The 21,813-nt window shown below is 35.9% G+C and overlaps 1 protein-coding gene across 1 annotated transcript in view; it reads right to left on the bottom strand.

Moving 5' to 3' along the window:
* The window catches only part of ZNF518A (zinc finger protein 518A), an 80,083-nt gene that overhangs the window by 53,844 nt on the left and 4,426 nt on the right, over nt 1-21,813 (bottom strand). Inside the window, exons 3-4 of the mRNA XM_042907693.1 lie at nt 18,556-18,719; nt 4,969-5,204 (exon numbers count right to left, since the gene is read on the bottom strand). The gene's annotated coding sequence lies outside the window, so the exon portion shown is untranslated. The remainder of the gene's footprint in view (nt 1-4,968; nt 5,205-18,555; nt 18,720-21,813) is intronic.

Genomic DNA, 21,813 nt, shown 5'->3' with positions numbered 1-21,813 from the left:
AGAACTTTTAAATTTTAATGTAGTCCAATTTTAGAGTTAGGGTCTTTTTATGTTGCTTAAGAATTACGTGAGGATATGGAGAAAGGGGAGCATTTATGCACTTTTTTTGGGAATATAGTTGGTGTAGACACTATAGAAAGCAGTATGGAGGTTCTCCCCAAAATGAAATAGAGAACTACCATATGATCCAGCAATTCCTCTTATGAGAATTTATCTGAAGGAAATGAAAACATTAACTCAAAAAGATATCTTCGCCCTCATGTTCATTGCAGCATTATTTACAATAATCAAGACATGGAAACACCTCAGTGTTTATTAATGGATGACTGGATAAAGAAAATGTGGTATACATATACAATACAATATTATTCAGCCATTAAAAAGAAGGAAATCTTGTCATTTGTGACAACGTGGATGGACTTTGAGGGCATTATGCTAAGTGAAGTAAGTCAGACAGAGAAAGACGAATACTGCATGATCTCACTTATATGCGGGACTAAAAAAAAAAAAATCCACCAAACTCACAGATACAATGTATTGTGGTTGTCGGACATGGGGGTTGGGGACTGGGCGAAATAGATGAAAGCAGTCAAAGGGTACAACTTCCAGTTAAAATATAAATAAGTCCTGGGGATGTAATATACAGCATGGCAACTGTAGTTAATAATATTGTATTGTATATTTGAAAGTTTCTAAGGGAGTAGATCTTAACAGTTTTCATCAAAAGAAAAAAATTTGTAATTATTTGTGGTAATAAATGTTAGTTAGACTTTTTGTGGCAATTGTTTCGCAATATATACACATATCAAATAATTATGGTGTACACCTGAAACTAACATAATGCTATATATCAATCATATCTCAATTAAAAAAATTGTGTTCCCACCCCAAAAAAAGAAGAGTTTTTCATATATTACTTTCTAGAAGTGTTATTGCTTAATTTGTACTTTTAGAAGTAGTTGCTTCATTTGTTCACCATCGAGGCCCATGATTCTTTTTTTTTTTTTTTTTAAGTAGGCTTCACATCCCAAATGCAGGGCTTGAACTCACAACCTTGAGATCAAGAGTTGCATGTTCTACCCACTGAACCAGCCAGGCACCCCGTGTTTCCCATCAAGATATCTAACATTATTTATTGAAAAAACAGACCTTTCACTACTGTTCTACAGAACTTTTTTTTTTCCTTTATCAAGTATCCACATGAATGTGTTCTATTTACGGGCTGTCTTCTGGCCAATTGTTCTATTTCTCTATACTTATATCAATAAAACACTCTCTTAATACTGTATATATGTCTTGGTATATGATGAGAAATTCTTTCTACTTTCCCTTATTATTCTTTCAAATTCTTGTGAATTTAAATTTACTGTGTATTTGTTTTTTATGTGTCCTACCTTTTCTGTGTTCTCTTTTCTCCTTTTGAATTGATTGTTTTATTATTATTTTCTGTCTTTTAACAGATTGGTATTAATTTATTCTTTATTCTTTAAGTGCTTTATCTATAGCTTATTTTATTCACTCTTGACTTATTAGTGTCTACTGTATATTAGTACTTTATTCTTATTCTGGACAGTGAATAGAGAACATTTTATCTCAATTCAATCCCATCTCTCTTGACTTATGTGCTATTTTTGTTCATGTATTTTAATTCTCCTTATATTTTAAACCCCCAAGTACATTGTCATTACTGTTTTATAATTGATTCAAATTTCTTGCTTTCTAATGTCCTGCAACTCCAAGCTTCCAGCTGGGATCTTTTTCCTTCTGCCTACAAGAAATACCCTTTATTATGTCTTTTAAGTGGATTTGCTGGTGATTAATTTTTTTCAGGTTTTTTTCTGAAGATATATTTATTTCACCTTATTTTTGTTTGGTATGGAATTTTAGGTTGGCCATTGCTTTCTTGCACTATGTCAAAATTATCTTTTTAAAAATATTTTAATGTTTATTTTTATTTTTGAGAGACAGAGCAGGAGCAGGGAGGGGCAGAGAGGAGACACAGAATCTGATGTAGGCTCCATGCTCTGAGCTGTCAGCACAGAGCCTGATGTGGGGCTTGAACCACGAACTGTGAGATCATGACCTGAGCTGAAGTCAGATGCTTAACCAACTGAGCCACCCAGGCACCCCCGAAATTATCTTTGTTGTCTCTGGCGGCCATTGTTCCTATTGCAAAGTCACAGCTATCTATCCAATATTTGTTTCATTGAAGTTAATGTGTCTTAAAATCTTTGTAAGGAGATAATTTTCCTTTGTCTCGGACTTTAGCAGTCAGTTCTTATGTGTTTAGTATGATTTTCTTTCTTATATTTATCCTGCTCATTTTTTTTAATACAAAAACCCTCAGTTTTAGAAATGTTTCATGTATGAGCTATTTATAAATGCAAGAAATTACCCGAAGCTTAGCAGACAAAACCAAAATACATTTATTATCTCATATAGGTTGTGTAGGTGAGGTATCTAGAAGAAGTTTGGCTAGATGTTTCTGGCATAAAGTCTCACATGAGATAGCAGTCAGGAGACTTACCAGTACTGCAGTCATTTGAAGGCTTGACTAGGGTTAAGGATCTATTCCCAGAGTGTCTCACTCAAATGCTTAGTAAGCAAAAAATGCTGGTTATTAGCAGATAATCTCAATGCAATGTCACGTGGACCTCTCCATAGGGCTAGCTAAGTGCCCTTACCGGCATGGCAGCTGGCTTCCACTAAAGCAAGTGATCCAAGAGACCACAAGATGGAAGGCACAGTGTGTTTCATGACATAGTCTCAGAAGTCATACTCCCTCATTTCTATAACACCCTATTGGTTATATATTCAACTACATTCAGTGTTGGAGGGGACTACGTGAGTGTGTTAATAGTGAGAGACAAGAATCACTGGAGGCCATCTTGGTGGCAGGCTACCACATTCCACCTTCTTTTGCTCTCATATGCAAAACATACTCATTCTCAAAAGATTCATCTCATTACACCATGAGTTCAAAGTCCAAAATTCTATATCTAGATCAGGTCCAGGTGTGCATGAATCATGAGTGTAGGTTCTTAATACAATCCCCTTGAGTACTGCTCCTTTTCATTTGAAGTCATGTGAACTACAGAGGCAAGTTATCTGCCCCTTCCATGCCAAACATAGAATGGTTGGTATAGCAGAGGATAACTGCTATACAAGCTCTTGTTCAGAAAGCAGAAAATGAGCACAACACATGGTCCACAGCAATTCTGAAATCTCACTGGGCAAAGTTTAGAAGTTCTCTGATTAGAACTCATTTCCACTCTTGCACAGACATGATTCACATTGTTTCATGGCTCCTCCATTTGGGCTCTTGGCTCTTAAATTTGAGTTATCTTTCTTTTTTATGAAACATACCACTATTTTTGGTCACACGATTTCTTCAGTTTGCTTCCTGCTTATAAAAGTTTCAGAATCCAAAGGCTCTTTTCCTTGTTACTGTCTCTGATTCTTTAAGTCCAAGTTAATGGTGTTTCTGCCAATACAAATATCTTTATAACTTTGTGGCTATGCTGTGGATGCTATTGGAATTTACTCCATTAGACAGAAGACACACCACAAATCTCTCTGAGGTAAGCCCTTCTTTACCTTTGGCTTCTGCTGATACTGTTGAGGGAAAACACACTTAAGTTTCATATAACCCCTATCTTCTGACTGAATGTCACTAAGACATCATCTGGGACCTTCAAAAGGTTTTTAGAGTAATACTTTTAAGTCCATTGTTAGGTCATGTTTTTTTAAAGTGCCTTGAATTTGAACCTTGCTAGGAAGCTATTTCTTAATTTTAGCATTTTGTGTCATTTGGAGAGGCTGGGAGTTTTTAATTCAATGATTTCTGACTCTTCTCCCCCAGATTTTAAAAATATTTTACCTTTGGCTTATGTCTCCCCTCTTATATTTTACTATAAGAAAAAAGATACAGAAGTGTTGTTCATAGAGGCACATGTACCCCAATGTTTATAGCAGCACTATCAACAACAGCCAAATTATGGAAAGAGCCCAAGTGTCCATCAACTGATGAATGGATAAAGAAGATGTGGTATATATACACAATGTAATACTACTCAGCAATGAAAAAGAATGAAATGTTGCCATTTGAAACAACCTGGATGGAACTAGAGGGTATTATGCTAAGTGAAATAACTCAGTCAGAGAAAGATGGATATCATATGTTCTCACTCATATGTGGAATTTGAGAAACTTAACAGAAGACGATGGGGAAAGGGAAGGGAAAAAAAAGTTACAAACAGAGAGGTAGCCAAACCATAAGAGACTCTTAAATACAGAGAACAAACTGAGGGTTGATGGGGAGGGCAGCAGGAGAGGAAAATGGGTGATGACCATTGAGGAGGGCAGTTATTGGGATGAGCACTGGGTGTTGTATATAAGTGATGAATCATGGGAATCTACTCCCGAAGCAAAGAGCACACTATATACTCTGTATGTTAGCTAACTTGAAAATAAATTATAAATAAATAAATAAATAAATATTTTTTTAAGAAGAAAGAAGGCACTCTCAGTAGTTTGCCTGAAAATTCTCCTTAGCTGGATCACATAGCTCTTCCGGTATATTTTCTAACTTCCATGTTACTATAGGCAACTGTTTGCTAAACTTTGTTTCCATACAACTAGAATCCACTTTTTTCAACATTCAGGAGACTTTTTTCTCACTTTCATTTAAGTCCTCACCTGCTGTCTCCTTGAAGGCCATCAGGCGTCTATAACAAACACATAAAGGGTCTTCATGCTTTCCCTAACCCAGGTACCACTGACTGCCTAGTTCCAAAGTTACTCCATATTTTATGTTTTTGTTATAGCAAGACTCCACTTCCAGGCTCAGCTATCTGTATTTGTTGTTTGTTTGTGCATAGCAAATCACTCCAAACTTAGTGGCATAATTCAATCAACATTTATTATTTCATATAGCTCATGTAGGTGAGAAATTTCAAAGTGGCTTACCTGGCTGGGTTTGACTTGGGGGTCTTTCCTGAGGTTATATATAAGATGTCAGCCAGGAATGTTGTTATCTGAAAGTTTAATGAGGCTTAAAAGGCCTGCTTCCAAGGTAGCTTATTCGTGTCTGCCAAGTGCATACACTGGTTGCTGGCTGTGGACCTCAGTTCCTTGCCACATGGGTCTCTCCATAGGGCTGCTTGAGTGTCTTCAAGACATGGTAGTTTCCCTGAGAAAACGATCTGAGGGAGCAAAAGAGAAAGTTCATGTCTTTTCTGGCCTTGCCTTGGAAGTCACACTCCCTCATTTCCAGCGTCTTATTGTTATACAGCTAAGCCCTCTACATTGTGGGAGGAAGCTACACATGGGAGGAGAATACCAGAAGGTGGACATCAGCAGAGATTGCTCTGAGGCTGGGGAGCACTTTTCACCTTGGGAAAATCTCAGCTGTGATCTCTCCAAGCACTGTTTCTATCCCATTCTCACTTGCCTCTCTTTCTGGAGTTACAACCATAATTATGCGTATATTAGACAATATGTAATACCTTTTCACTTTATTTACTATGCCTCCTATATTCTTCTATACATTTGCACCCTTTTGCCTCTCTGTACCTTATTCTTTTTTAAAAATATTTTATATTTAAGTAATCTCTACACCCAATGTGGGGCTCGAACTTAACGATCCTAAGATCAAGTGTCACACGCTCTACCAACTGAGCCAGTCAGGCGTCTCTCTGTACCTCATTCTTGATGCTTTCCTCTGACTTATCTCACAGTTTACTAATGCATTTACTAATTCTTTTCTTCTTTTAAATGACTCAACTATTTTATTCTTTATTTTTTCTTATTGCTTTCCTGATTATGCAGCTTTTGCTCATTGAGTGTTTACCACAGAGATTACATTATCCACTCTAGACTGATTAGAGTCTCTCTGCAATTAGTAATTTTAACTCATCACAAACAATGAAAGAACTTTACACATTTTAAATCATTTTGTTGTCATAGTTTTCATTCTCTATATATTTTAAGCCCAAAGAATTATTATTATCATTTTGTTAAGGCAACATTCAATTTTATATAGCCACATATTTATCCTTCTCAATACTATTATTCCTTTCTGCATTTCTGTTCTTCCATCTGGGCCATTTTTCTCTTCTCTGAACAACCACCTTAAGTATTTTCTTTTAGTGAAAGTCTGCCTGCAATACATTCTCTCAGCTTTTTTGCTGAGGGAGGGGAGCTGCTGAAAATGTCCTTATTTTGGTAACTTTGTTACTTTGCTTTACTTTTGAAGGATATTTATGCTGGTTATAGAATTTTAGCATAATTTTTTTAATGTTTATTTATTTTGATTGAGACAGAGAGTGAGTGGGGAAGAGGCAGAGAGAGAGGGAGACAGAAAATCCCAAGCAAGCTCTGCACTTACAGCGTGGAGCCTGATTCTGGGCTCAAACTCATGAACCCATGAGATCATGACCTGAGTCAAAATCAAGAGTTAGTCACCAAACCGACTGAGCCACCCAGGTGCTCCTAGAATTCTAGCATAATTTATAGATAGTTTCAACAGCTTAAAGGTATCAATCTATTGCCTGCTGACTTCCACTGACTCCATTGAAAAGTCAGTTGCTGCTCCTTTGAAAATAACATCTTATTTTTCTCAGTTTGCTTTTATGATTCTTTTGAGGGGGGGAGCTGCGGGAGAGTCTTTAACTATGATGATCCCAAGCATTACATTCTTTGTGATTATTCTACCTAGGATCCTTGCACCTTCTTATATGTGATTTTATACTTTATATCAGTTTTGGAAAAATCTCAGCCAATATTTTCTGAAATATTGCTACTATTCTGTTCTCTTCTTCCCTTCTGAGATTTACACACAGTTAGAACATTTCACCATGTTCTATATATTCTTATCCTTGTTCTGTATTCTTCATTCTTTTCTCTTTGTACTTTAATCTTGATACTTTCTACTTATATGACTTCTAGTTAAACTGTTTTGATGTGTTTAATCTCTTATTAAAGTCATGCATTTGTTTCTTGATTTTAGTTATAATTTGTTTCAGTTCCAAATATCCAATTGATCCTTTCAATAGGCTTTAAGTACCAGTTGAAATTCTCCATATTTTTCACCATTTTCTTAACTATATTAATTATTGTTATTTTAAGTTCCCTGATAACTCCAATATATGAATCATCTGTGGGGATATTTCTACCATCTGCTTTTAATATGGTTTTTTGGTTATGTGGAACTTTTTATAGCATTCCTAATAATTTTTACTGGATGCCAGACATTGTGCATTAAAAATGTAAAGGTTTGGAATAACACTATCTCTTTCTTGAGCCAGTTAAGTTGTCTTCTGGCACATAGATATAGTGCAAGTAGATCATCTTAATCCTGTCTAGGCTTGCTTTTAGGCTTTATTAAAGATGATTTACTTTTTTGCCATTACTTCTTAGATATTTTAGGCTTTAAGCTAAAGCTTAGATACTTAGGCTTTTCTGTGGTTTCCTCTAAAGGTCTGTTGCATTTAGACATTTTCTCCACCTTTACCAATCTCTAACTCCATCCTGCCTCCCTAGCATCCTGCAGCTACTGAATCTCTGTTCAGTTCTTTAGACTCAAAGATGCTTACAACTTTCACAACTACAACTCAACATGGATAATAGATCTAAATGTAAATTGCAAAAGTATAAAAACTCTAGAAGATGACACAGGAGAAAATCTAGTTGACACTGGGTTTGGCAATGACTTTTTAGATACAACACCAAAAGCATGATCCATAAAAGAAAAAATTGATTAAGTTGGACTTCATTAAAATTTAAAACTTCTACTCTGCAAAATATCCTGTTAAAACAATGCAAAAACAATCTACAGTCTGAGAGAAAATATTTGCAAAATATTTGCCAAAAAAATTTTATTGAAGTTGTATAAAAGACTTTTATTCAAATATACATAGAAGTCTTAAAACTCAACAATAAGAAAACAAACAAGTAAAAAATGAGCTAAACTATGAACAAATGCCTCACCTGAGCAGATATACCAATGACAAATAAGCACATGAAAAGATTTTCAACATCATATATCATTAGGGAAATGCAAATTAAAACAAAATAGGATACCACCACACACTATCAGAATGCCTCAAATCCAAAAACTGACACCAAATACTGGGGAAGATGTGGAGGAGAATTATTTATTGCTGATGGGAATACAAATAGCACAGCACTGTCCAAGACCATTTGGCGGTTATTTACAAAGCTAAACATAGTCTTACAACACAATCTGGGAATTGTCCTCCTAAGGTATTTACCCAAATGAATTGAAAGAATTATGGTTCACACAAAGTCTACACATGAATGTCTATATAGAAGCCTTATTTATAATTGCCCAAAACTGGAAACAACCAAGATGTCTTTCGAAAGGTGAATAAGCTGATGAACACACTGTAGCACATTCATGCAGTAGAATTGTATTTAGCAATAAAAAGAAATGAGCTATCAGGCCAGAAAGACCTGGAAGAATCTTAAATGCATGTGAAGGCAATCTGAAGAGGGCTAAGGTCTCCAGTAGAATCTTGAGTAGTAGTGGTAAAAAAAAAAAAAAAAAAAAAAAAAAAATCATACATCCAAACTGTGTCTTAACTTTGATGAAAATACTTCTAAATGTAATGATTAATATGTTTTTGGGAGGGGTTGCATTGACATCAGTTACAACATTAGGGAGCTACCTTTTTGTTGTTGTTGTTGTTTTAATTTAAGAGAGAGAGTGAGCAGGGAAGAGGAGCAGAGGGAGAGAGAAAGAGAATCTTAAGCAGGCTCCACATTCAGTGTGGAGCCTGACACAGAGTTCATTCCTACAACGCTGGGATCATAACCTGAGCCAAAATCAGGATCAACCAGGGTCACCCAGGCGCCCCAAGGAGTTACCTCTTTATCCTAGTTTGCTAAAGAGTTTTGTTTTTTTTTTTAAGATCATGAATAGATTTTGAATATCATCAACAATTTCCCCTATTTATTGACTGGTCATATTTCCAATTTGATATGTTAGTATGGTGAGTTACAATGATAGAATTTTTAGTTGTTGAACCACTGTTGAATTTCTGATGTGAACTTGGTCTGGATGTATTTTTTAGTATGTAGTTTGATTCAATTTGTTGGTACAGTGTGTTTACATCCATGCTCAAAAGTGAAATTTGCCTATAATTTTTTTCATTGATTTTATATGGCCTCATGAGTATTGAGTAGTTTCTTCTTTTTTTTTTATGTTTCAACAGATTGTATATGACAGTGATTAGTTCCTTGAAAGTTTGTCAGAACTACTTATACACCTATGTAGAGATGACATCTTTATTGTAGAGAGTAGAAATTTTAATACTGATTATGATTTTTGAATGATTATTTGACCAGGTTTTTAAAAGATTTTTTGACTTACATTTTCTTAGAAAATAATGTATTTTGGGTAAGTTTTATAAATTTATTGAATATAGCCATTCAAATTACTCTCCTAGGAGCTAAATCCTTCTCTTTCTTTCTCTACCTTTTTATACTGATCTATTTAATATTAAAAAGAAAAAACCTTTTGGTGATATTATTTGTTTCTCTTATCGTTTTATTAAATAATTAAATTACACTTTTATATTATTGTTTTCTTCTATATTCTCTGGGCTAACTCTAAATTATTTTTAGCTTTGTGAGTTAAGTGCTCACTTTATTTTTCATATTTCTTGTGTTCTCATATGTAAAAAGTATAAATTTCCCTCTAAGCTCCACTTTAGCTAGCTTCATGTCACTACTCATTTATAAGTAGTGATTTCACTGGCTTTCATTTCTAAAGATTTCATAATTTCCATTTTGATTTCTTATTTGGACCTTAAGATGTTTAGAAGTGAGGATTTTGTTTCCCAAATTAATTTTTTAAGTTTATTTATTTATTTTGAGAGAGAGAGAGAGAGAGAGTGCAGGGGAAGGGCAGAGAGAGAGAGAGAGAGAGAGAGAGAGAGAGAGAGAGAATCTCAAACAGGCTCCACATTGTCAGTGAAGAGCACGACATGGGGCTCGATCTCACAAACAGTGAGATCACAACCTGAGCTGAGATCAAGAGTTGGAGCCTTATCTGACTGTGCCACCCAGGAGCCCCTCCAAATTGATTTTTAAACTATCTTTTTTGCATTGATTTTTATTTTTATTTCATGTGGGTCAGAGAACACTGTCTCTGTATTATCAGTTTTTAAAGTGTTTGTTGAAGATTCTGTTGTGTCTCAATATATAATTTTTGTAAATACTTTGTGCATGCTTGAAAAGAATACATTTTCTATGTTGGATGCAAAGTATTATATATATTTATTTAAATTTACATATAAAGTTACATAAGCATTTTTATAAACCTTTTTTCTGGTTGAGCAACCAGTTTCTGAAACAGAGTGTGTTAGATCTTTATCAGTGGTTTGAAATTGCTTATTCTTCCTCTTAATTATATTGTTTTTTCTACATTCATGTTGAATTATAAAGTTGGCCAAAGCAAAGGTCATGATTTTGATGATGGATTATTACTTTTATCATTAAGAAATTGTCTCTTTTGTTGTTAATAATTTCACATTAAACTCTACTATGATATTATCTTTGCTAGATTAGGTCTTCTCGTATATTTATTCCTATTTCTTCACTTTTAGCCTTTCATTATGACATTTTTCCAGATATCTCTTATAAACAGAATAAAACTGATTTAAAAAATTAAATCTGGGGGTGCCTGGATGGCTCAGTCATTTAAGCGCCGGACTCTTGATTTCAGCTCAGGTCATGATCTCACAGTTCATGAGATCGAGCCCCGCATCGATCAGCACGGAGTGTTTGGGATTCTCTCTCTCTCTCTCTGCCCCTTTCGCACTCTCTCTCTCTCTCTCTTCCCCCTCTGTCTCAAAATAAATAAATAAGCCTTAAAAAATTAAATCTGCATCTTTCATTTAATAACTATCCTTAATTATTAGACACTTCATTAAATTTCTTCTTTCTTCTATCAAGTGTAGAGTTCACAAAATATTTGATGAAAATGACAAAATGCTTTTACTTCCCTTGTATCTTTTCCTATATATACTATCTACAATACTGACATGTTTCAGTTGCTATGACTGTGAAAAATTATCCCAGAATGTAATGTTAAAAAAAAAACACCTTGGGGCGCCTGGGTGGCGCAGTCGGTTAAGCGTCCGACTTCAGCCAGGTCATGATCTCGAGGTCCGTGAGTTCGAGCCCCGCGTCAGGCTCTGGGCTGATGGCTCGGAGCCTGGAGCCTGTTTCCGATTCTGTGTCTCCCTCTCTCTCCGCCCCTCCCCCGTTCATGCTCTGTCTCTCTCTGTCCCAAAAATAAATAAAAAATGTTGAAAAAAAAAATTTTTTTTAAATAAAATAAAAAAAAAAAACACCAACTTCCATATATATGGATTTTGTTGTTCACAAATTCAGACAGGGCACAGAGGGGATGGCTTGTCTCTAGAATGTCTGGTGTCTCAGTTGGAAGACTCAAAGACTGGGCACTAGACTCATGTGATAATTAATTTACTCAGAAGTCTGGTGGTGGATGCTGGCTGGGAGGTGCATTCCCTTTCCATAGAGGCCTCTCCATACAACCTCTTTTTGTGAACTAGTTTGGACTTCTGTGCTGCATGGTGGCTGGTTTTGCCAAAGTCAACTTCCCATAAGAGAGAGCTAGGATGAAGCTCTATCCTTATGACCTACCCTCAGAAGCTTATGTGTAACTGCATAAGTGTTACTTCTGTGCACTCTACTGGTCAGAACAATCACAAACCTGCCCACCTTCAAAGGGAGGAGAAATAAATCATGATGAAGAATGACAAGTTTCTGAAAAGCATGTGGAACTGAAAGCATTACTTTCCTACGGATATTCCTATGTCCAGTTTTGGAAAACTCAATCTTGATAACAGTATTATTTAGAGCATATACATCAGACTAACATTAAGAAGTTCTTTACAAACAATACTTACTTAATAATAAATTTTACTAATTATATGTCCACCTTTTTTTCTTATATTTCACTCTTCTTTGCAGAAGTGCTCCTTTGACAGTTTGCTCAGAGAGGATCTGTAGGTGATAAATTCCTGAGTTGTTGAGATGTCTTAAAATATAATTTTCACCACTGAATTTGGAAGATTCTTTGGCTAAGTATAGAATTCTGGGTTTGAAATTCTTTTTCTTACCATTTTGAAGATATTGATTCATGGTTTTTTTTCTTCTTGATTTCACTATTGCTGATGAGAATCTGACCTCAATGATTCTCATTCCTTTTGTAGGTTATCTCTGATAACTTTTTGGATTGCCTCTTCTTCTCCAGGCTTTATTGAGGGGTAATTCACAAATCAAATTGTATAGAGTTAAGGTGTACACCATGATGTTTTGATATATGTATCCATTATGAGTTGTTGACCACAAAGAAGGTAATTGACATCTCTATTATAATCTCAAATAGTAGTTCCTTTTTTTTTTTTTTTTTTTTTGCGAGCACAGTTAAGATCTCCTCTCTTAGAATTGTTTTTTAATCCTTGATTTTCTAAAATTTCACTATAAATTGTCCAAACTTCACCATACTATGTTCAATATGTCTTATTTATTCTACTAGGAAGGCTCCTTTCAATCTAAGGATTCGTATCTTTTATTTGTTATTTCTTTCCCTCTATTCCCTGTATTCTCTCCTCCTGAAATTCTTCACGGATGTTAATGTTTTTCAATTGATCTTTTGTTTCTCAATATTTAATTTAAACATTCCATCATCCCAGTATAGCCTAGAGTTTAAAAGATGGACTCTGAAAACCAGACCCTGGATTCAAATCTTGGCTCTCCTATTTACCAGATGTGTTACTTTGGATGAGTTATAGTCCTTTTGTGCCATATGTTTCTCATCAGTACAATGGGAATAATCCTAGCACATTCCTGACAGGCTTATTATGAGAATTATATGAATTTTAGATCAGTAAATAGGTTAGAACAATGCTTTGAAGATAGTAAGCCATATATATATATATATATAGTAAGCTATTCTTCTTATCTTTCTTATTATCATTCCCTCCTCCTGCCCAATGGACCAACTTACTACCCCAGTCTTCAGCTATGTCTACTCTGTTGTTCAGCCCAGGTACTGAGCTTTAATTCTCAGCAATTATATTTTTCATTTCTAAAAATGTAAGTATTTTTTGAAAAACCCATTTGTTCTTGCTTTATGTATCAAATACCTTATTATCTAAGAATATTAATTTTATTTATTCGTTATTAGTTCTTTTACTGAGTGTGAGTTTTCTTATTTGGTTTTTCTTTCAGAGTTTACAATCCTTAAGTAACTCATGACAATTGACCGTGAACTCATCCTTGCAGTTGTGATTTCCTACTAGTCCTCAGTGCAGCCTTCTTGGTGGGAGAGATGAAAGCAAGTTGCTTAGGGTTATTGCCTGTGGTATACAATGGGCAGCAGGGTGAGGATGGGCTGCCAGTTTGGGTATCTGAGTTTCTTATGTTTGGTTGCTTCTCACTTCTACCCAGTAACATCAGACATATTGCTTCATCTCAAGACGAGCTTCTGGAGAGTAAACACCTATACTGTAGCACCTGGCTTTTCATTGTATTTTATTACTATATATTATTATATCTGTTCTCCATTCTGTACCAAGAGTCAAACATGGTAGTTGGAATATAGTAAATTCTCAGTAAGTGTTTACTAAATGCACAAATAAAGGAAAAACAGAAATTTAATTAAATTTTAAAACCTGCCATGGCTTGTTTTGAGACTTTAAGGCAAGTTACTTTAGCACACATTTATTACATGCCTCTACTAAGTATTTTATATACATTATCTAATTTAATAATATTCACAATTCAAGTAAGTGAACTATATTCATTAGGGTGTAAGTTCAGCTCCTGTTATAGAGATCTAAGATACTACAGTATATACTTGACAGCAATTTATTTCTCTCTTACATAACAACCTAGATTTAAGAAATCTAGGATTGGTATGGTGACTTACAGTGTCAGGGAACTAAACTCCTTCTGTCTCATTGCTCAGTCATTTGTAGGTTGCTACCCTTGGTTTATGCCCTAATGTGGTTCATCACTATATCTTGATTCTTATCAGTAAGGATGGGAGAGGGAGAAGGAAAGGGCACAACTTTTCCTCTTTTTTTCCCCCTTTTCAAGTTTTTATTTAAATTCTAGTTAGTTAACATATATGGTAAAATTGGTTTCAGGTTGCAATATGATGATTCATTACTTACATACAACACCCAGTGTTCCTCACAACAAGTGCCCTCCTCAATACCCATCACCCATTTATCCCATCCCCCCACCTATTTTCCTCCATCAACTCTCAATTTGTTCTCTGTCATTAAAAGTCTCTTATGGTTTGCTTCCCTCTCTCTTTTTTTTTCCTTCCCCTATATTAATCTGTTTTGTTTCTTAAATTCCACATAGGAGTGAAATCATGTGTCTTTCTCTGACTTATTTCGCTTAGCATAATACACTCTAGCTCCATCCATGTCGTTGCAAATGGCAAGATTTCATTCCTTGTAATGGCTGAGTAATATTGCATTGTATATATATACAACTCTTCTTTATCTATTCATCAGTCTATAGACATTTGGGCTCATTCCATAGTTTGGCTATTGTTGATAGCACTGCTATACGCATGTGCCTCTTTGAATCAGCATTTTTGTATCCTTTGTATAAATACCTAGTAGTGCAATTGCTGGGTCAGAGGGTTGTTCTGTTTTTAACTTTTTGAGAAACCTCCATACTGTTTTCCAGAGTGGCTGCACCAGTTTGCATTCCCACCAACAGTGTAAGAGCGTCCCCTTCTCTTCATCTTGCCAACATCTGTTTTTCCTGTGTTGTTAATTTTAGCCATTCAGACAGGTTTGAAGTGGTATCTCATTGTGGTTTTGATTTGTATTTCCCTGATGATGAGTGATGTTGAGCATCTTTTCATGTGTCTGTTAGCCATCTAGATGTCTTCTTTGGAAAAATGTCTGTTTATGTCTTTTGCCCATTTCTTAACTGGATTATTTATTTTTGGGGTGTTAAATTTGGTAAGTTCTTTATAGATTTTGGATACTAACCCCTTATTAGCTATGTCATTTGCAAATATCTTCTCTCATTCTGTAGGCTGCTTTTTACTTTTATTGATTATTTCCTTCACTGTGCAGAAGCTTTTTATCTTGAAGTCCCAATAGCTCATTTTTGCTTTTGTTTCCTTTGCCTCTGGAATGTGTCTAGTAAGAAGTTGCTATAGCCATGGTCAAAGACATTGCTGCCTGTGTCCTCCTCTAGAATTTTGATGGTTTCCTGTCTCCCATTCAGGTCTTTCATCCATTTTCAATTTATTTCTGTGTGTGGTGTAAAAAAATGGTCCAGTTTCATTCTTCTGTATGTTGCTGTCCGGTTTTCCCAACACCATTTGTTGAAGAGACTGTCTTTTTTCCATTGGATATTCTTTCCTGCTTTGCCCAAGATTAGTTGACCATATAATTGTGGGTCCATTTCTGGGTTTTGTATTCTGTTCCATTGATCTATGTGTCTGTTTTTGTGCCAGTACCATACTGTCTTGACTTGAGATCTGCAGACATCTCTTATACTCATGTCTCATTGGCCAGACTAAGTCACGTGACCTAATTGCAATGGAGCCTGAATCTTTATTTTTGGCAGTCTTATGTCCTATTAAATTTGAGAGTTCTGTTACTATAGAAGAAAGTAAGAATTAACATTTGAAACCATTACTGTTTATATTTTAATGGAATCTAAGAATACAAAAAACATTTCCAATTAAATTGTGACAATACTTTATCACTTAGAATTTTTATTGTGTATTTATTGAAGTAGAACTTTTTGATTCATTTAGACATGAATTGAATTATATGCCACTTTTGTCCATACATAAAAAAATATATAAAAGAGATATGTAAGCAAAAGAAATAATTTAAGATATTTAAATTTTTTCTTCATGTTCAGAGTCTGACTATTCTCAAATCGCTTAACTCAGAAGCATAAATATCTGAGTTTTCTACACAGTGTTATCCTCTGTATCATAAAGAATGCTTGTAACGTATAATTTTTGTAAAAAGTGCCTCATTATTGGGGCACCTGGGTGGCTCAGTAAGTTAAGTGTCCAACTCTGGATTTCAGCTCAGGTCATAATCTCACGGTTTGTAAGATCTAACCCTGCACGGGGCTCTGCTCTGTCAATGTGGAGCCTGCCTGGGATTCTCTCTCTCCCTCTCTCTCTGCCTCTCCCCTCTTGTGCTCTCTCTCTGAAAATAAATAAATTTAAAAAGTGCCTATTATTTCCAGTATTTTCTTACAAACAGCTGACATCCATTCTGCAGATTTTGATGCTGGCTATGACTAAGAAAAGCTAGTAACTTAGTACTGATTCTGGACATCTCTGGATCTAACTAAAAATTGGGGTCTTATGAATATAGAAGGGGAGAATGAGTATTAGGGGACAACTAACAGTCTTAGCAACATGGTTATCACTTCCATACTATAATTACGAGGTAAATGAAACCCAGAGAATGGACAAATTTGCCCACTGACACACAATTACTAAGTCATGGAGCCAGAATCAAGTCTAGGTGTGTCCAGCTTTACAAAACTACTCTAAAACACAAATCTGGAATTGATGAGGCTTTGAAGAAACTGGCATACTCATATACTGTTGGTGGGAGTGTAAATTACTATCATATTTTAGGGAATACAATTCAGTAGAAAAAGAATTGATGTGTTTCTGTTTAATTCCAATACTTCTATGAATTGAGTCTATAGAAGTATCAATATAAACGTTCAAAAATACACATATAAGGTCTACATTAGTGAGTCACTTGTTCAGACTTTAAATTTGACACGTACTGCAAATAAGGGTAGGGGGATGGTGGCAAGTAGGTTTGAATTTCAGAGCCAGCAGTGGTAATATTGTCGTTGGTGCAAGCCATAGCGTCTACAACCAGTAGTCACACTACCAACGTCCCCACTACACCAGTTCTGTGATGGGATTTTGAGACTTTGTCTTGTCAGACAGTCTCCAAGGTAGGTTCTCTGAGCATCCCAGAGATTCTGTGAGTTGCCTAGTATTTTTCAGTGAATTCTTTTTCTCCTTAAACTGTTACATTGGTTTCTACTGATTGTAACTAACAACTGTGACTGATAAACTGACCTCATTTGTTTTCCTCTAAAGTGCCAAATCCTTACTGCCTTAGGACATTTGCTCTGGTGCTCCCTCTGCCCTGATCTCACCCGTCGGGTTCCTTTGTATCACTCAGGATTTAGGTCAAATGTCATCCTTTAGAAACAGCTGAGATCCTCCACAGAAAGAAGTGCTACATCCACACTTTTCACTCTTCATCAAATATCCACGTTTTCTTTTCTTCACAGAACTTACTAGTAGGTGAAATTATTTAGTTCACATTTATTTGTTTACTTGCTTATCTTCTCCTCCACACCAAAAGAAACTGCAGAAATTACCTCACCTGGCAAAGAGGCACATAGTGTGGGCACAGTAATATTTGCTGAATTAATAAATGATGAATGAATTTTATATCTTTGTCTTGTAATACTTATGAAATTGGGAATATCCTTTGAATATTCATCAATTATTTGGTTAAATAAATTGGGGCACACCATGCAATGGAATATTATGCACCTATTAAAAAGATGGGTTATGGGGTGCCTGGGTTGCTCAGTCAGTTGAGTGTCCGACTTTGGTTCACATCATGATCTCACAGTTTGTGGGTTTGAGCCCATATCGAGCTTTGTGCTGACAGCATGAGAGCTGCTTCAGATTCTCTTTCTCCCTCTTTCTGCCCCTCTCCTGCTCATGCTCTCTCTCAGGAGTGAGTAAACATTAAAAAAAATTTTTTTAAAGACGGGGTACATTTTATATATCTTAACATAGAAAGAATTCCACAACACTGCCAAGTAAAACAGTCACATGTAAATGAAAGTAAATATAAAGTGATATTTCATATGTGTAAGATGCCTAGAAATAATATGGGAAGATACTAAACAAATTGTTAAGAAAGAGAAGCCTCCGGGGTGCCTGGGTGGCTCAGTCGGTTGAGCAGCTGACTTCGGCTCAGGTCATGATCTCACGGTTCGTGGGTTTGAGCTCTGCATCAGGCTCTGTGCTGACAGCTTGGAGCCTGGAGCCTGCTTCGGATTCTGTGTGTGTGTGTGTCTCTCTCTCTCTCTGCCCCTCCCCCACTTGTGCTCTGTCTCTCTCTCTCTCTCTCTCTCTCTCTCTCAAAAATAAATAAAATGTGAAAAAAAAACTTTTTTAAAAAGAAAGAGAAGCCGCCTACTTCTTGCCATATATATATATGGCAATAATCATGTATGCATTGAGTCTTTTGGTTTCAAACAAACAAACAAACAAACTGGTCTGAAAAAGATAGATTTATTAGAAAAATATTAAGGTCTGATATCCTTTGTAATGAAAGGAAAACTTGAACACACAACTACTGAAAGGGCAGAAAGGATACTGGGTCTCAGAAACTCCCAGAAACAAAGATATAAAAATTTTCAGATCTCTTTCCATCGGTCTCTTACCCCAGCTTCTCCATGCATGTCAGCTTCACTCTGTCTCACTGCTATCCTTCTGCTTCCCAAGTCTCCAGAGGGGGATGGTGGCGACACACTAGAGAAATCTGCTCTCTTTAGCTTCATCGAAGACTTCTTAGAACCATCTGTAGAGCACTTTCCTGTAGTTTGTCCTAGGTGAAGGAGGAAGTAGTAATGGGGACAGTTTGTAAAAAAGCACATACATGACTTTTAGACCGGGGCTCTGAATTCTCTCGCCTCAACAGAATACATTTATAATAATGTAAATGATGTAAGATTCCAGCGTTGGACATACATGGTGAAAACTTTTACATTGTCATTAGGGTAACTGACTCTGTCTTCTAGAACACTCATGTCTTTATGTTCACATAATCTACAGGCAACAGCTTATCTTTAAGCATTGTTGAGAAGTCTTCCACAAACAATTTGGGAGCTGTATGTAACTCTGAATAGGGACTGGCAATAGTTGTAGTACTGCACCATTTCTCATAAACCTTGGTTGAATCTTAATCACAGTTATTTGGATCGTCAATATTTTTACAGAATATTTTTGCCCAGTCAGTCCCATAAAAATCCATAAGGTAATGTTTTAAAATTGTTAATATATTGGAGTAGACTACCTGCTGGTTTGTTTTATTTCAGTCTTAACAGAATAAAGGATTATTGCCTCTTCAAAGCGACTCAAATGTCCATCAACTGATGAACGGATAAACAATAACGGGTATAGCCATACAATGGAATATTATTTGGCCATGAAAAGAAATGAAGTACTGATGAAGTACTAATATATGCTACAAATAGAATAACCTTGAAAACATTATACAAAGTCAAAGAAGCCAGGCACAAAGGACCACATATTGTAGGATTCCATTGATATGAAAAGTCTAGAAGAGGTAAATCTGTAGAGAAACAAAGTTATTACTAGTTGCCTAGGTCTTGGGTGGGGGGGAAGAAATGGGAAATTCAAAGACAATAGCTAAATGGTGTGGGGTTTCTTTTCATGGCAATAAAAATGTTCTAAATTGATTTGGGTGCTAGATGCAGGATTCTGTGAAGATACTAAAAGCCAATTAATTGTACAGATTAAATGACTGAATTTTATAGCATGTGAATTATATATCAATAAGGCTGTTTTTTAAAAATGTATCCATACAAAATATATAAAGAATTTATAAAACTCAACACCCAAAAAACAAACCATCCAATTAAAAAATGGGCAGAAGACATGAACTGACATTTCTCCAAAGAAGATATCCAGATGGTCAACAGACATATGAAAAGAGGTTCATCATCACTTATCATTAGGGAAATGCAAATCAAAAATACAATGGGATATCAGCTCATACCTGTCAGAATGGCTGAAATCAACAACACAAGAACCAACAGGTGTTGGCAAGAGTGTGGAGAAAAAGGAACACTCATGTGCTGTTGGAATGGGAATGCAAACTGGTGCAGCCACTTTGGAAAACAGTATGGAGGCTCCCCAAAAAGTTAAAAATAGAAGTACCTTATGATCCAACAATCACCTTACTGCACTACTGGGTATTTACCCGAAGAATGTAAGAACACTAATTCAAAAGGATACATGCATCCCTATTTTTATAGCAGCACTCTTTATAATAGCCAAGATATGGAAGCAGCCCAAGTGTCCACCAACTGATGAATGGAGAAGGAAGATAGATACACACACACACACACACACACACACACACACACACACACACACAGAGTGAAATACTACTCAGCCATAAAAAAGAATGAAATCTCGACATCTGCAATGACACGAATAGAGACAGAGTATAATGCTAAGTAAAATAAGTCAGTCAGAGAAAGACAAATACCATATGATTTTACTCACATGTGGAATTTAGGAAACAAAACAAAAATGATCATGCTTGAGAGGGATGGTGGCAGAAGAGAGAGGCAAACCAAGAAAGAGACTCTTAACTACAGAACAAACTGATGGTTACCAGAAGGGAGGTTGGTGAAGGGGTGGGTGAAAGGTGAAAGGTATTAAGAGTACACTTATTTTGATGAGCACTGAGTAATATATTGAATTTTTGAATCACTATATTATACACCTGAAACTAATATAACACTGTATGTTACCTACCCTGGAATTGAAATTTAAAAATATAAAGAGTGCTTAAACAAAAAAACAAACAAACAAACAAAAAACATGTATCCATAGACAATAGGTAAAATTGGCAGGGTTGTATTTCAATAAAATTTTATTTATAAAAACACATGACTGGCCCATGGGCCATAGTTTGTTGATCTCTGTTCTGGAGTAATAAAATCTCATAACTTTTGGCTGGGTATTGACCCACTAGGAAAAAAAGTATTACTATTTCCAGCTTCTCTTGTAGAAGCTTGTGTTCAATTTTTGGGAACTGTCCTTAAATGGAAGAGGTGTGCCGTTCTTTGTAGGTCTCTATCCTTCCTGTTCACTAGAATGACTGGAGCTCTTGCAGCCATCTTGGACCAGGAAGTCACACACAGTGGGGCAATAAGGTCGGAGGAGCCTGAAATCCTCACCCCATGAATCACCATACTAATCCCAAGATAATTTCACCAGATTTCTTGAAAGAAAAAAATAAACTTGTCATATTAAAAACATAAAAGGGGCGCCTGGGTGGCGCAGTCGGTTAAGCGTCCGACTTCGGCCAGGTCACGATCTCGCGGTCTGTGAGTTCGAGCCCCGCGTCGGGCTCTGGGCTGATGGCTCGGAGCCTGGAGCCTGTTTCCAATTCTGTGTTTCCCTCTCTCTCTGCCCCTCCCCCGTTCATGCTCTGTCTCTCTCTGTCCCAAAAATAAATAAAAAAACGTTGAAAAAAAAATTTTTTTTTTTTAAATTAAAAAAAAAAAACAACATAGTGACTTTTATTTTGGTGCTTTCTATTACTCTGTGCTCATGGCTGAACCTAGGTCCAACTACTAAAGCCTTGAAGAGTTAAAAACTAGCTCTGCTTCCTAAAAGGATTTTAGGAATCCTTCCTAAAAAGGATTCCTCTGCTCTACAGGACAGGAAAAAAAAAAAAAAAAAAAAAAAAAGGCCCTGGAGGGGTTCAGCTTTACCTTGACATGATTAGAATAATGTCTGAAGAGCTCTAAAAAAGTGTTACAAACGAGCTCTAAATATAATATGCTTACTTTTGTTCTTGCAAAGACACAGGGCTACAGTCACAATAGCATATCTTCTCCATAAAGGTATGAGGCATGAAGCAGGCCTAATATTTTCATGAC

This window comes from Panthera leo, chromosome D2 (genome assembly GCF_018350215.1).
Source record: "Panthera leo isolate Ple1 chromosome D2, P.leo_Ple1_pat1.1, whole genome shotgun sequence".
NCBI classification, from domain to species: Eukaryota; Metazoa; Chordata; class Mammalia; order Carnivora; family Felidae; genus Panthera; species Panthera leo.
The sequence above is the reverse complement of the archived record's forward strand: the minus strand, read 5'-3'. Positions and strand labels throughout refer to the sequence as shown.